General features: G+C 44.1%; 1 long non-coding RNA gene across 1 annotated transcript in view; it reads left to right on the top strand.

Moving 5' to 3' along the window:
- Positions 1 to 6,959: 6,959 nt before the first annotated feature.
- LOC117477585 overlaps positions 6,960 to 14,773 on the top strand; it is a 30,303-nt gene continuing 22,489 nt past the window's right edge. The window contains exons 1-2 of the long non-coding RNA XR_004555363.1: positions 6,960 to 7,063; positions 7,611 to 7,873. This is a non-coding gene — a long non-coding RNA (uncharacterized LOC117477585). The remainder of the gene's footprint in view (positions 7,064 to 7,610; positions 7,874 to 14,773) is intronic.

The following is a 14,773-nucleotide window of genomic DNA, read 5'->3' as shown; positions in this document are numbered from 1 at the left end:
CTCTTAGTTCTTGGAGATGGATGCAGAGAAAAGAGTAACAGCATCATCTAGTGAATCTCTTCTGTAATACACACAGCACAGCTCGCCTCAAACATAATTCACTCATCTCTCTCTCACAGTCTTCTTTAGTGTTCATAAGAATATATATGTTTTACATTATAGCCAATCACAAGCTTTCTTTTACAAGTCATTTAATAATTATAAATAATAATATCCTGCTTTTAAATTGTGTTAGCTGTAATTTGGCTATTCATAGTGTGTATTTGCCAGAGTCAACAGATTTGTATCTTTTACGTTCAACTTGTATATATATATCCTTTTGGTTCTGTTTTATATTCTATATTTATTATTTTGAGATGTTTATATTTTACATTTGTTTATTTTCTACTCTATTTATTTTCAAATTATGTGTAATGGCTTGTTTTAGCATGCTGCTGTAACGAATACAAATCCCAATTTAGGATCAATAAAGTATATCTTCACTATAAATCAGTATTTTAGGCCATTCAATATTCATCATATTCTGTGTACTAAAGTGTCCACATAGGGGTGCCCTTGTCACTGTGTAGAAACTGATCCTCTGCTAAGGGATTCTTCAACACTGCTCAGTTATTTCCTCACAGCAAGGACTTCAGGGAAACAGCCACTGTGAAATTTGTTATAATTTCAAACATTGCATTTTAGATATTTGTGGGTTAAGGCTGATCGCGTACAGTGAGTGTATTTGTGTGCTGTGAAATTAATGGGAAATGGTCTCCTTAGCAGGGTCCTGGAAAGACAAAGGCAGGATCAGACACCCCTGAGCTGGAGACAAAAGCAGCCAGGGGACCGGGGGCACTGGGACAGACCCTCTGGTTAATCTCCTGCTCATAGATACAGGCTTTTTTGGCAGGCTCACTCTGGGAGGGCGCAGGGAGCAATAGGGAGTGCAACTTGAGAATGGAGGCCGCTGACTTTAGGCTGCCCTTCAGACAACCACTTCTTGGTGTAGTTTGGTGTGATCACCAGTAAATCTTTATTAATTTTAATTGGAGCCCCCATTTAAAAGAGCAATTAAAGCGGATTAATCGAGCCCATCCCGTATAATGTCTTCTGTTAATTAGTTTGTCAGCACTGTTTTAATATCGCTTAATGACTTCATATTTCAGGGATGACATTAAAGGGATGCTGAAGGAAAAGAAATGGCCTTATCACAATGCACTGCTTTAATGGGAGATGTCCCCCGCCAGCGGGCAAGGTCAGGCCCGGGGCCGCTGGGGAGGAAGAGGCTTCAGGGTGGCACTGAGGCAGCCACCTCCAGGAATACTGCCTCACACGCAGGCAGTGTTGTACACACACGTCCCCTTATTCACTGAGTCTACAAATCCGTGTGGTAAAGGGGTGAATGGAAAAGTGTGGATTATTGCAAGAGTCTTTGCGCTCTTTTGCCATGTATAGATTGGAGAAAGATGTGAAAGTTTAGGGGAAATAGATGAGGACTAAACACCTCCAAACTCTAAGGTCAGACACAAATTGCACCACAGACAACAAGCTACAGATACTGCATGTCATTCAAAATCATAATATCTTCATATCTGAATGACACCAACAGCAGTGGTTTCCGAAGTGTGGTACAATAAAAAGTGCTGCAATATTTGTATCATTTCCATTTTCTACATTGTAAACTTGTTTGGGGGGGGGCAATTTCATCTTTATTTGACAGAGGAATAAAGATAATTAAAGATATGACGAGCACCCAAGGCCGGAATCGAGCCCAGGACGTTGTGCTTGTATGGCACAGTACAGATTTGAATAATGACAGATTTTTGCCACTTGTTTCTATAGTCGATTTCACAATCTGTGGCTAATGTTGTGTCCATCTGTTTTAAAATCATTCTATTTAAATAGTAGAAAACAGCTGAGTCCTTATTTACTGTACTCATTATTGATGTTAGCTCTTACATTTGGAATTTTTTCATTGGTGTTTTTTGATTATCAAGTTAATTTAAAGGGGACCTATCATGCAAAATGCACTTTTGTACGTCTTTTATACATGAATATGTGTCCCCGGTGTTCCAGGGAACTCACCAAGTGTCAGAAAACACAACCCTCTCTATTTTCCTCCATACCCAAATCTCTAAAAAAGGGGCTGCAACGGATCTGATAAAAACTGATCCAGATTTGAACACTGTCCTGACGTCAGGACGGTGGCGCCACGGCTATTGGGCCAACTCCACCAATCAGGAGGAGACAGCCACGGCCATTGCCGTTCGAAAGCGCTGGAGACGCTGTAGTACATATGCCAGGCCTCTAGATGGTGCTGTTCTCACTGAATCTGCCCTTGCAAAAACAGGGCTAAAAAAGTGCAAATTGAGCGAAATTAGGCATGGCTAAAATACATGATCTGTTTGTTTTTTGTTTTTTTAAAAGTATAAATATGCCTTATATAGGTATGGTCCTACACTATATTATTAAAATATAGCATGATAGGTCCACTTTAAATAGATTTGAACAGATATGCATGGTGTCATTTGAGGTGTATAGGGTGCATGTGTTGGATGGGAAAGAGGAGGACAAAACCCTTAGAAATGGGTTTTCAGGGTCCAAAACTATTGGGAGCCACTGGAAACAAACAAAAGCCAAATGTCTACAGATACAAATTCCTCTAATGTGTTTGCCGTTTAAAGTATTTTAATGCTCTACCTATATTTAGTAGAGTTTACTCCTTTTTCTTGATACACCAGATGTTTGACAGAAGCACAGAACAGAAACTGCTCCTCTGTTGGATGTTAACAAAGTTCATCTCTTTTAAACAGAGATTTGATGTACTGTATCAGTGCCTCACATCGTGCCTGCACATTAGCCCAAGATGCTCCCTTCACAGTGACACCGAGCCAAAAGGTGGCCCAGCGGCAAGAAGTTGATAAAAACCAACAGCACATCCTCCTTATTGCAGCCCTGGCTGGCGTGCATCCCTGCTAATTTGAGTATGCCCTCGTACCTCCACTCTCCTCAGCAGATTCATAAATCTCATTCCCATTATCCCGCTAATTAGCCGGGATTACAGGAGCATGTAATGCCCCCGCTTCCCAATAGATTGATTGGAGGACGGTCTCTTTGTTTTGAAATCACTTCCTGATTGATGTACAGAGCCCTAGTTTGCAATTGTAATGGCCCAGATGTTAACAATCAAATGCGTTTCCGCTCCAGGAAGTAACAGTCTGTCATGGAAGAGGAGCCAGCCGAGCGTGTAACGACACATCACAGGAGTGTGGGGAAGGAGGGACTGCGGAGGAGTGGATGGAGGGGTGGGGTGGGGGGGTACTAGGTACAGGAGCCCTGGCATGAATTGCTACAAAGTGAGGGCACAATGTCTATGCCCACACTGCAGCGCATATAAGGTTTTCTTTTTGGAGAGCTTTATTCTGGATTTCTTTTTTATTGCTTGAATGGTTCCTTCAATGACTGCAGGCATTTAACACGTCCATTCAACAGTTTGGTCGTTCCAATTTAAGATGGCCATATTTAAAAAGGCATCCAAAAGCTTTTTTTTAAGGTTAGAAGACAAAACTTAACCATCACATTACTGTTGAAGGTGTTACCAGTTTTCAGTCTGTTAAAGTGATCCACTTCACCAACAGTAGAGGGCACAATTGTCTAACCAAACGTACTCCTTCGCTTTCCTCCTCATTCCCTTTTTCTTACCCTTCACCAATAAATCACTTTCGCGGATAGTTAATGGATATAGAAGCAGATCATGAGTGAGCTATCTGTGGGGCGATAATTTAAGTGAAGATCCCCACACTGATTGCAATGAAAGGTTATTTATTTCAACAATAATGCAGGACACAAAGGGGGAATCTGGGCGAGATTACCAGCTAGGGTACGCTACAGTGCTCATCTCCAATGAAGCAGCGTGTAAATTGGGTTCACTTTCCCCAATGAAAATACAGACTGCAGTTTATTTCAACTTTATGCACATGGAAGGCTGTGCTTCCCTCTCAAGGGTGGCTGGGGACTTAGAGATGGCTGTGCATATGAGGGGAGGGTGGGTTTAGACCTTGAAAAATGCCCCTTTTGTCCCTGAGTCCCTGGAAGGCTGAACTACTGAGGTATAGTCCCCCATCCAGCAGTTCCCACTCTCCTCTAATTAAAAAGCATGATGACAATAAGAAAACGGTCATGTTGGCCTGAATAATGGACAGAATAAGCACAGGCTCCTAAATGGGACTGAGGTAAACTCTTTGTGTCTATCTGCCTTTGTGTGCATGTTTGTGTTGTGTACACAGTGGAGCTGGCCACTATTGATTGACTGTGTTGGTTGAGAACCGCAGGGCACAGGAGCCAGCTCGGCACAGATACTCCAGTTCTCCCCTCATGCAGAAAAATGCATGATTAAGGCCCAACTGACATGTCTAAAAAGTCCTGGAGAGGGGAGAGGAAACGGCTCCATATGCTGCCCCATGTGGTCACAGCATCCTGGACGTATGGCACTGCTCACTGTCTGGTTCTGCATCACTTCCAGTAGCCTCTAATCACTGGCTCCACAAACAATGCACTGGTAAACACATGCCACCGCACAGTATAGGAACTTAAAAGCCGCAGCATGCACACTTGGGTATACAATGTATACTTTTACATGTCTGTCATGCTCCAGGCTTTCAACCATGCTGTCAGCCAAGATATGCATCGGACAAGGATCCAATGCTGTGTGAGATATAACCATTGGGTAAAGGATGGGAGCCCTTGAGCTGCATGATAAGCACTGTCACAGATACATAACATATGTATCTATGCTATGCTTTGCTTAACGCTCCAGCAGGCTTTGGTTGACTTTACCTGGGGTGGCAGGTGAATTCTCCTGCTCAGCGCCACGGCTCTGGAGTGGGAGCATCAAAGCGGTGTTTGAAGTATAGAGGAGAGAACGGGCGGGCATGAAAAGCCAATAGGGGTACAGTGAAAGGGCGTCTTTAGGACTCTAAGGTTTGGAGTCTCCAGGGGGGATCTCTATCCCCAGATGGGCCTTCTGATGATCAGACTCCTTCCTCAGGGTGATGGAAGCTAAGCAGCCCTCTCAATGCAGTCTTCAGTCCAGATGGGTGGAGCGCAGGTCAAATCGTACCCAGACAACTGACTGGGGACATTTGGGTGGCTGGTCCCAGGGCTACAGCATGGGACAAGAGGGAACCTGCCTGAGACTGGCAGCTGCAGCACTCCCTCATGGCCTAACACACCCGAGGGTGAGCCTGCTGCTCGGCTTGTGCCCCAGTGGCATGTGACAAATGGTGACATGCTTCTGCTCCCCTGCTTTGTTAGATTGGTGGCCCTGATTGAAAGCAACGCAGCAGGCATCTCACTGATCCATATGTCTGCAGAGCGGGAGAGGGAATGGAACGAGAGAGGGGGCAGACTCATCTGCAGCTTTAGCGAATGCTCAGACAAATGAAAATAAAGTGATATCATTTCCAGCGCATAAACGTATGCAATTTTCTGCAATAATGGGGTAGTGGAGATGAGCAAGTGCACCGCCACCATTTTATTTACATATGGATGAGTCCATTTTTGTTTTTATGCGCACCACTCTCTTCATTAAAATGTGCAGCTCAAGTCGTTCAAAGCAGGATCATATTTCATGCAGGAATAAGGAGAGTTCCAAAGGATTTTGAAGAAATAAAACACGAAAGAAGACAACTGAGCCAGGCCTTCCACTGAAGTTCCAGCAGCCGTTATTAAAAGTGCGGCATGATTGATAACCTGTCAGTCATCGGAATAATCACAACCAATCCCGTCTCTCGCAGCCAGCTCTGCTTCCCGCCCTCATCCTTTATGCCCCTATCACCCCCAACACATCCACTTGGCATTGAAAAACCTGTAATTGAATGAGTTTTTGTCATTATTGTGATTAATCATATTAATTTGAACTAATTAAGAGATGGTTCGAAGTTATGACAATTAGATTAATGAAATTAGTTTTAACTTTTTTTTCACCCAACCTAATAAAAAAGGGAAAATCGGACCCGGACTGTTACGAAACAGTTGGCAATCTGGATTTTGGGACTAATTGAATGTCTGATTTTATTAATGATGAAATTTATAAAAGTCCTTGAGGGGGAAATTAACGCAGATTCAGCTGCTAAGAGTGGAAAATTAATTAAAATTCCTGGAGATATTCCTGTCATTAAAGGCACAGGCCCTGTTAACCCTGATCCTACTGTGAATGGCTAGTGTGTGCATGCAGGGGCTCTGAGTGACTGGGGGAAGACATATGGGTTTTTAGGGAGGATAAATAAGCTTTGACAATAACTCCTTTTACTTAGGTTATAAGGGTTAGGGTGCTGGAACACTTTGTATTTACAAAGGTTTTCCCTTTACATGATTTTTAACACTACAATCTAATCAAATTCAGAACACATAAAATATCTTTAGTCATTTTATAACTCTTCATTAGGCACATGTCTGCATCAAAGCAACAATAACCTATACTTTAAATGGCAGACAGGGGTGGAAAGTGGAGGTTGAAAATAGGCTACGTTTACTGTTGTGACTGTAACACAATGTTTCTTGTGACACCTAATTTGAGTATTTATTTACTTAAAACATTAAATGTTACTGGAGACCTTTCCATCTTCAGTCACCTACTGTAGGCCTACATTTCGAGTCGAATCCTCACAAGGGTAAAAGTCATAGGCGTTTTTAAAAACCCTGGAAAAAAATAACATGTAGCAAATCTGCTGCTGCAGCAGAAATTAAGCTGCTGTGGTTTCTGTAGCCGCAGGAGGGCAGAACTCCGGTGACACTTAGAAAAGATGTTCAGGACTTGTATTTGTAGTGGAGTAATTTCACTGTGTTATTAGTACTTTTACATAAGTTGCCCAAAGGATCTTAGTATAAGCTCCCCTCTCTTACAGTTGTAAAAGCTAATTACCCAAACTTTTATTTTGTCATTATTTTCAACTGTATTATAGGGACATTACCAGTTGCTCAGCCAACGGTGGTCTTTCTCTGGGTTGCTCTCTTGCACCGAGCATCCAACATAATTTTCCGCATCGCCGTAAAGGGCTCCAACACTTCAGTCCAAACGAAGGTAAGAAAAAGCAACAACAAGCCAATTCGTTAATTCCAATGCAGTTCTTTTCTGAAACGTCTGCAGTCGGTCTTTGGTAGGCTACATTGTACCTCATATTGAGGCCTCCGGCTCCGACTCTCCACTCCCGTGAAATGGGTGAGTGCGTCGGGGTACTCGACGCACTCACCGCAGTAGTCCGCAGTAGTCAAACTGCGGGACTACGGTATATCCTAGCGATAGCTGAACACGTAGACGGTTTTAAATCATGAGGCCCGCAGTGCCCGCACGCTGGTGGAGAAGCGGCTAAGTAGCCTAGCTTCACTGACTGAAGGCTACAGGTTGTGGGGGACGAAGACGCACCTGTGCCGGGGCAGGGCTAGCCGTTTGTACGCACTAGTAAGCCTGCAGAGATGCAATATAAATGTTTTATAACAATGAAAAAAGTTAATGTTTATTTAAACATTACACTTTTTCATTGGTATAAAAAAAAGAAAGACAAATGTTGTATAACTTACCTTATTCACAATTCCACAGCCCAGTGATACAACTCTAACTCACCCAACAGGTGTGTGCGTGGTCTGGTTAACATGCTAAATGCTAACGTGCTCATGATGGATCCTCCAGCGGTGACTTCTGATTTAACTGAGGAACTTTTACCTGTGATGAGGTGTGTGACACTTCAGCTCAACATGTTTGAAAAAGTTAAGGGACACACTAGGAGACAGAGACTGCGTACTAGGACCGAGAGGCTGAGTGGACTGGATATTTTACACTTTGGGAACTGAATACGTTGAACCTTCATGGTGCACAAGACTCTCCTTCAGACAGGTGAGTAGGCTACAACAACACACTTGCTCCCCACAGGAGAATGTTATGTTATTTGTTTGTTTTTTCCTTCAGCTGCTATGAAGGGTATATTTTGTACTCTGTGTTGTGTTCGGTGATTATGTTCTATTCTGATGTTGATTCCAAGAAATGTTATTTCATTTATGTGGCTTGGTTTTTCTTTTTGCACCCGTTGCGTTGTTTATAGACTCTTTATCTATGGCATTTTTGTTTAATTGTCTGAATTGAGTCTCTTTTTTCTTGTGCATTTAAGGCTGCACAGAGGTCAGTTATGGGCACAGGCTGCAAAGTGCATATTTATTTAAACAAATATCATGATCTGATATATCGTTGGATTGGATATAAGGGCTCCCCGGTATGTTGTGTAATGAAGTGTTAATGAAACTCTCTGTCATTTATACTGACCAAATTGTTTACTTAAATAATTTGACTTTTATTTGTGTACAATAGTCTTTAAATCAACATTACCTCTACTCAAGTAAAGTATTCCCATACTCTTTCCAGCCCTGTCAATAGATTTCAGTAGATTTTCTCATCAGTGGATGTAAGCCTTTGTTAATTTTCAAGCATTTTAGTCTGCTTTGGTTCAGACTAAATACTTATAAAAAAATATATTTCCAATATCCCAATGTTTTTCAGAAAGAGGTGACTATAGTTTACTTTAGATTGCCACCATTAAATAAGAAAGTTAATTTCCATGCGAGTCAAACTGCAGTTTTTTGGGTCAATTCCAAGCAATCCCTGTCCTGTTGCTTGGCCGGTGCTAGTGATTGACACCCAGGTCAACCCCTGCCACTCCGGGTGCAGTGGGGGTCTGACACTTGTGTTGCATGGGCTCTGCGCGCACCTTCAGCTCTGCATATTCACCAGCCTGTCTTCCTCTCTGCAGGCCAATTCATAATTAACAGCTGTTGGCTTGTCAAGAGTGGCCCTGGCCGTGGCACACACACATATATTTATATTCACTGTGAAGACCCCCTTGCCATGGGTGGATTTCAAAGGCCATGAACCCATCCTCTTTCCCTGAATGATGGACACTCACCTGAAAGCTCAAACACATACTTAGTCAACCTACTCCCTCCATCCCCTTCTCTCTGTTTCTCCCTCTTGCTTCCTCGCTCTCTCAGTTTCTCTGTCTGCATCTCTCTTCTCCTCTTCTCCCTCCTGCTCAGCACCTTCTGCCACCATGTCAGGAACTTTTGCATTAAGTCCAGTCCGTCTGGCCTGCGAAGAGGAAATATGAAAATGAAGTGTGGCCACGGCCGGCCCTTTGCTATGTGTGCTTGTCATGCCTGTTTAGCTGAAGTTGAAATGTAAATATAGACCGCGGGAGATCTCTGCTGCGATAGACTGCTTGAAATTCTAATAAACAAGTAGCTGTCCACCTGTAATAAATGATACCCATAAAAAGGGGTGATTCCTTGAGCAGATAAAGATGAAAAGTAATTGTTTGTGCTCACACAAAATTAATCAGATCAAAACAGGGGCAATCATTTTAAAGAGACACCAGACCCATAAAAAAGGCAAAGCTGTGATAAAGTATTGGCTATCAGGCATGCAGTCTGGAGGTTAGCATTACAATAATATGGAGGGCCGGTATTCATGTGGCTGGAGATAGGATTATTGCATATATTCAAAGAGGGGGAAATGTTTATGGTACATACGTATACCAGCAGAGGTTCACAAAGACATTCACGACACAAGGTCATAAACGATGGAGAGTTTCATGACGGGGTGGATATGAAGTGATGTGTATAACGTGCATTGTTACAAACGTTTACATTAAAAAAACATTTATTTTAATACCTTTTAAAAATATGACCTATTTAGAATTAGGTGGTAACAATTAAGTAGAATCAATGCATTACATACATTCTTTTAATAATCATTAGAAAAGCTAATTCATCTAGTGTTTTCATCATTTATCAAATAATTATATTAGATCAGATACATAGTTTATTTTGTATTTACTTTTTATAATAATTCCAAGGGCATGCTTTGCACTGTACCTGATGGCATTTTCTATTGCAATTTGTGTATAAAAAAAAAAAGCAGCATAATTTGAATGAGGTTCGCGTCTTGTTTGCTTTGTCATGGCTGCCATCACTTGTGTTGAAACTATAACACACTTGCCATGCCAGCCAGGGGTGTTCCCCTTACCCAGATGCCACAGTGATCAACACACACAGTGCGTGCCATCCGGTCTGAGGGCCCAGATATGATAGACCACCTGGAAAGAGAAGAGGCAATGCAAACATGGTTATTTTCACAGCTTTGATATGCTAAACACACAAAACGCACTCCAGCAAAGGGGCCAATTTCTATCTCAGTGTTTAGTCGTACACATGGTGAGGACATAGAGGAGCTCTGTTCAGCTCCTATGCACTGGCTGTGTTCCTATTTCATGTGTTTACCAGAGCAGTGGAGAGAGACCCGGATACACACAAACAACAGTGAAGCCCACTGGCCACCTTGGAGACCGTCCATACTCTATTTGTAGCATGAGGACATTTTCATTTTGTAGAATAATAGCTTTTGGAAAACTTACATTTTCTCTTTTCTACACTCAGTGTGAAAATTTAATCTGTTTTAATGTCAATGCTCTCATCTTCTAGTGATGGTGAAAATCAGTGCCAGAGCATCAACAGCTCAGATGAAGCTCAAAATGTGTCAAATTCACTAGAATAATTGTGTGTTGTCGGATGACAATGGCCGGCTTTTCTTTTAGTGCAAATCTGCCACACTAAAGTAGAAGTAGCTCTGAGGGTGTCAACTAGAAGAGATCAACAAGTCTTCCATTTAGCAGCTGTCCTAATTGAGTGGGTGATGAGGCTACGGCTCCTCTGGAGGGTATTGTATGCTTTGGCAAGTGTCTCATCGAGTTACAGGTAAAAGATTGCATTTGAAGTGAGAGAGAGCCAGCAGCCAAAGGCAGCACTTGTGTGAAACTCTTAACACCGACCAAATTCCCTGCTGTCTTTATTCTTGTCTGGCAGGTTGTAATGGAGTTAATTGTACAATAAAAGCTATTCTCTAAATCATTTCCTCTCTGTCCATACAAGATTGATCACGGAAGCAATCTTTTCTACTGCTGTAATTTTCATATTTAATGAGCGTGACTCCAAAACTATTACACTAATTAGTCAAATCTCACATATCGGTAATGATGCTCGCAGTAATTAATATTGTATTTAATTAAAAAATGACCCATTTCAATGGCTTGCATGCAGGCGTTGCTGGTTGGTTTGCCTGCGGGTAGGAGGGGGATGTTAGAGTGGGGGAGGGTGGGGGTTGGGCTGTTGGACAGCACAGTGGAGATGGATAGAGAGCTAGAAGAGATGGGGAGAAGTGGGTGGGGGTGTAGACAGGTGTAGGTGCTGTGAGTGGCTGCCTCTCTGGCTGTGCCACTGCAGATTTCCAGTTTCCTGCAGCATATGTCTGCGTGGTTAGCATGTGCTTCAAACCCCCTCTTTCTTTACTGGAGGCAGCCAGCCTGTGTGATTTATGTGGGGCCCCCTGTTCCACTGTGCATACACTGGAAAATCTCCAGTTTACACAAGAATTGCCTGAAAAATGAGATCTGTGACTACATTCTTTTCATTAGTGGCTTACGCTAGCGTGGAGCCTGGGAGCCTCTGAGCTCCTAATGATGCGCACGCAGACCCGTAGCCTCCCAGCTGCTCTCAGGCTCTCATTACCTGCAGCACTCATGTCACAAACACTCTTATTTCATTTCCACTGCAATTAAAAAAAGGAAAACAATTGCTAAACTTGTGCTGCTCGAGGCAGCTGAGTGCTGTGTGTTCAATGGCTCAAACTAAATGTTTGTGCAACAAACACAAACACACACATTGTGATGTTCAGCTATCAAGAAAAGCCATAAACAACAGATATAGTTTGATATTGTTTTTCATGCAATACACGATCAAAGAGCTGCACGATAGGAAACGACATAAGGATGGATATACTACGATGTGATTTTATTACCAGGGGACTTGCATGCACAAACCATACCTGTCTATCTGTATAGTGACAGATATTCTCTGTGTGTAGTTGCCTGCAAACACACAAACAACATTCAATCTCTCTTATAGCATAAGAACATGCAAAGACCAGCCCCTCTCCCCTCCTCCCCCTGCCTCCTCCCCTCCACCTCTCCAACCATCAGTAACAAACAATGATGCTCTCGTTCCCGGGCAGCAGTTCAGTTCTCTTATCTAAATAAGATTTACCCTTCATTTAAACGGGGCCTCCATCAGTTTGGAGAGATGGCAGAGGAGTAGTCAGCGGGATAGAAGACCTAGGGCACCTCATTTTATCTTTATTTATGTCTCCCTGCCTCGCTCTTTACCCAGCACCAGGGCTGGGTGTGCACATGCCACCGCCGAGACGCACTCAACAATGTAATTGGGGTGATGAAAAATTATCGTGATTGGGGGCATTGCCTCTCTCCCTCTCCTCCACCCCGCCGCCCTGCGCTCCCAGCCCACACCCGCTCCTCCCAACACCATCTCCCCTCTGCCTCCCCCGACCAGTAATAACATCTCCGGGCCCATCTGTCACCATCTAATGTGACAAAGTTTTTATCGCATGTATTAAGGCGGCCAGATTAAAAAGTAAATACGGCAATCTCACCAGGCCCCTGCGCTGGCAGGTTATGGCACATTTCACGGTGGCCTGAGCACCTCATCAGTGTTCCGCCGCCTGTGCCCCTGGCAGGGAAACAAACAGGCCCCCAGGGAGCAGAGCCTGGGGGGGGGGTGGAGGTAGAGGGGACCATGGTGGGGTTGTGAGTGGGTTGCGGTTGGCTGCAGGGGGAAAAGAAGGGAATGGGAGGTGCTCGGCAAGCAAGGGGGATTGGGGTTAAGGAGATGTTAACGGATACCATTAATGTTATATGTCTTCTTCCCCAAGAGGTAGGCAGCAGCCTATATTGCCCCTTTGTTCCCTCCACATTTTCCCCTCCTGCTCTCCATGGGTTATGCGTGTGGAAGAACCCGAGAAACTGTATAGAAGGGGTAGAGGCAGAAGGCCAACATTAGATATGGTACCACAGCTTTCTGGAAAAGTAATTCACATAACAACTACAGTGCTGAAGTGGATGTTGATTCTCCCAAACTTCACCAGGTGATTCATCCGTGGAGTGTCATTGCTCTCAGTCGTCCTCTTACTCCCTGTATCTCTCTGCATCCATGGTCAGTGGCTTGCGTCTAAAGTAGGGTGTTTTCCATCTGGCCCATCCATCCCGGCCTGCACTCAGGAGGAACACACCGTGGCTCTCAGCACCGCGGCTGGCAGATGGGGAACTGAATGTGGTATGCCTGTCAGATTAGCTCCTGTAATGGCTCATTTGGGCTCCTATGAGGAGATATTAGCACATGTGTTCCATACGTCTGTACTGAGCTCCATTGCACTACCAGGAGAATCCTTCATAAACACAAAACGCACACCTCAGGAGTCATCTTAACAAGGGACACCAAGTGGAACACGGGAGTTTTCAGAAAATGTAACACCAGAGTACAAGATGACTGAACAACAGCGACTCTGGAAGACTCGGGACAGCAATTCAAAGCATGGGAAGTGCTGTTTATGTGTGTCCCACACCCTCTTAGGTGTGTTGATAATGAAGTGCCCAATACAGCTTTGAATAAAGCCTTAATGGATCTTAGCGGCAGCAGGCTTGGCAGAGCAGCCGACAGAACAGGGTGTTGAGATTGTCAGCCGAGCACCTGGGATAGCTGGGCTGCGTGCTGGGCTGCATGGCTGACAGGCTGGCTGCTGACAGCTTTGTGACAGGTCAGTGTCTGTGCCGGAGCGCTATCTGTAGCCTCCTCCAGAGGGAGAGCCAGCGAACATGTGTAGCTGTCTCTCTGCCTGTCATTAGGGGCTGCTTAGCGAGAGGGCCCCAACGCGCCACTCCAGTTCACAATTAACTTTGCAGGGCGCCGAGTGTGACAGACAGCGGATAGTGTGGGATGGTGTCGGGCCAACAGCGAGGACAGGGCGGACGCTGTGCTGCTGCCGTCCACAACAGATGCTAGTTCAGATGCCCGGGACCTCGGTGTCACTGACCAGTCTCGTTGCCACCACACTCCATGGGCCAGAGATGGCACTTGGACAAAGACCAGGAAATTCAATGGCAGCAAATACTCTATACACATGTCTCACTCTGCATAATGTGGTGGAATGGGTGTGTGACAGGCTAGTCTGCTGTGTAGAACTATATATACCGTACAGTTTAATAGGCTACATGCTGTAGGTCAACTAAGTAAAATGTCAAGAGGTGATCTCATGCAACACGTGTGCAATTCTAAAAAGCTGCATGCATTGTCATGGCCAGAGATGGACACATTGTTCTCATTTGAGGCCTTCTACGTTCTGTATCAGCAGTTCGGCGCAGTTGTGTTTGTGCGCGTGAGATCGAGTACGTTTGCATTGGTACGGGCAGCGTGATGTGCTGACAGGCCGCTGATGTCTGCCAGCCAGGCCACACTGCAGACGGAGGACACCCACAGTGCTGAAAAGGCCAGGGCCAAACACTTAGAAGTCAATTCACCAGAAAGGAGCCCACCAAGAAAGGTCAAGTGGACACATTACTGCATTCAGCGAGGAAGACATGGGCTTTATAGGGCGGAAGAAATCAATTCATAATCTCCTAACTGAAGGTTTTTTCTGCGTGTGTGCGCACCTGCTATATGTCTCTCTTTCCAGATGTGTGTATCACAATACTATGTTATTGACTGACCTATTGTGTATCTAATCTGAACACACACAAACACATATTTCAGTCACAACACTCACCTTATCCGACTCAATAGTGTTGAACTGAGAATCTAAATAGCACAGTTGAGTTGCAGGCATGGACAATAATACCAGAGAAGT

The sequence above is a fragment of the Trematomus bernacchii genome, unplaced genomic scaffold, assembly GCF_902827165.1.
Source record: "Trematomus bernacchii unplaced genomic scaffold, fTreBer1.1, whole genome shotgun sequence".
Lineage (NCBI taxonomy): Eukaryota > Metazoa > Chordata > Actinopteri > Perciformes > Nototheniidae > Trematomus > Trematomus bernacchii.
Note: the sequence above shows the minus strand (reverse complement) of the source record. Positions and strands in the feature narration are given on the sequence as shown.